The sequence below is a fragment of the Dysidea avara genome, chromosome 12 (assembly GCF_963678975.1).
Source record: "Dysidea avara chromosome 12, odDysAvar1.4, whole genome shotgun sequence".
Taxonomy (NCBI): Eukaryota; Metazoa; Porifera; class Demospongiae; order Dictyoceratida; family Dysideidae; genus Dysidea; species Dysidea avara.
Window position 1 is genome coordinate 7,518,068 of NC_089283.1, and position 2,531 is coordinate 7,520,598.

Genomic DNA, 2,531 nt, shown 5'->3' on the forward strand with positions numbered 1-2,531 from the left:
ATTATGTTTTGTATTTTGAAGCAGGCTTTCATCTAGGAAATGACTCAAGGGAGGGGGGAGGAGTATAAGCATACCTGTGCTTACTTTTATGTAGAATCCATGGTCACATGCTTATACAGATTTGCTGTAGAAAGATACCATCTTTGATATGATTAAAATCATGCAATCCTGCATGCAAATTTATAAATTACAGCAATCTCATATCACTTTCTTTCACCAACACGTATACACCAAGGACGGATTTTGGGGGGGTGTGCTTGGGGGCTGAAGCATCCCTTCCAAAATTTTAACATGTGCTAGCTAGAAAGATAGTAGAAGCTACAGTACAGGTGCATAGCATCTAAAGAATGAAAACATGGAAAGAGAAGAGCTAATCTCTTCTAGGAATCAACAACAAGAGGGGAACAAAGAGGTAAAACTGCTAAAAAGGACAGTCAACTACTCTAATAGAACATCCAACATTATACAATTCTTTAAACTATAAAGAACAAAGACCAACTCCCACTTTGAATTTATGCTGCAGCATAAATTGTGTCCTAATGTATGAAAACTAGTTAGTGACTTGGCTATACCACTGCTAGAGGATTTCACTTATAGTTAAAGTGGCTCACAATTGCCTATTTGATGAGGTTCAGTCATTATTATTGTCAAATTCAATTTGCAAAATTTCCCTGTGAGGGAATGCTCCAAGACCTTGAGCATGCTCCTTGTGCTGAGTGTTCTCACACTGCACTATATATAGTTGTATCAACCAGATGCCACATTTTTAGCCCCAACTATAAATGTCCCTAGCTTAGCACCCCCTTGCAAAATCCTAGATCCGCCCCTGTACACCACCACCACCCTGATGCACTACACATTGTTGGCGTCACTTATAGCATAACCAACACTGTAAATTCAGAAGTGTGAAGTTCATACTGATGGTATGACTCCTGCGGTCGCTTAGTGTGGTCGTCATACTTCAGAAGTATGAGTATCACATTAAGCAACCACAGGAGTCATACCATCAGTATGAACATCACACTTCTGAATTTACAGTGAAGGAACCAGTTAAATGAATACATTAGACAAATATCTATGCAAGCTATTCCAGGCTCTGGCCTATTAATAATCAAGTTAAAGCAATTAATAAGAAAATTATACACTATTAAAAGTCAGTATATATACATTAATGTTTTCCAACAAGTATATATATATATAAATATAGATAATCTCATATGTATAGTCTGTTATATACCGCATGCATTTTAACTGCCAGTATGAAAATGAACAAAATTAATGATAATACTCTCACCAATTATTCTATATAGTGAGCAGCTCAATGCACAAACAGTACAAAATGTTGTGTATACAATATACCGGTACATATTACCACAGGTGCATGTGCATAAGTATGCATGCACATGGTGTCAGAAAGCCAGCATGCACATATAGACAATATGTACGAATACAGTGGAACTACAGTTATCTGAACCCCTTGGGACCAGGGATGGTCCATAAGTCTGAAAAAAAATATCAGTAGTATTCAACTACCCTAATAGAACAGTCACTACTCACAGAGTAGTCATTTCCATAGTTCAGTTAACCAAGAATCTGGATAAGTGAGATCCAAATAACTGAGGTTCTATATACTGTATACGTGTATTGAAGGTCCCAAACTGTATAAGAACTAAACACTCTCATCACCACTTTAACCATTAAAATAATTACCATCTTGTTCCTGGTAAACAAAGTAATAAATGCCTGAATACATGCCGGGTTCTTTAAACACTGGGTCAAATATATGTAATACTTCAGCCAAATATGGAACTATAGGTTAAAATTCATCTCATTGTATCTTCAGGTGCAGATTAGATCATTACATTGTATTGCTGTGATTCCCTCTAGACAAGACTAACATTGCAGTACAACAAAAATGCCTGACTGGTATAGTCGATTTCAACATGTACCTTTTTCGTTAACAACTGGTGACAGTATTTTCAAAAGGCAAATATCCCTGCAAGCACACCAAGTCTTTCACTATGACCTGATATCACAATTATGATGTCAAGTGAAACTACACCAAAAGAGTGTGGAAAAAGCACAAGACTGCAAGAGTGTGCCATATTTTACCTATAGAGTGTCACGCAACAAAATCAGGACACAGGTGGAATATTTATATACAGATGAAGTCTCTTTGGTCTTTATTCTTTTAATTGAAGTCATTCTTCCATTGCCAACAGAAAATTGCTGGCCCTTTGTACAGAGCAATCCCTACTATTAAACTATACATTATATTATAGGGCTAGATGCAAATGAAGTCCCTAATAAACACCTAAAATATGTACAAAGGAAATTAAAGGTTCTGATCATTATCTATACATTTTGAAATATCAACTACAAACACCAATGCTTAAACTGCTGTGGGAAAGTGATTGGAGAAAGAGTAAACTGAAACATGTATATATAGGTACGACCTAACAGTCCTTGCATGTATACGTCACTGGTAAAAGAATAAGACGATTTAACCTGCTTAAATGTATAAATAGCAA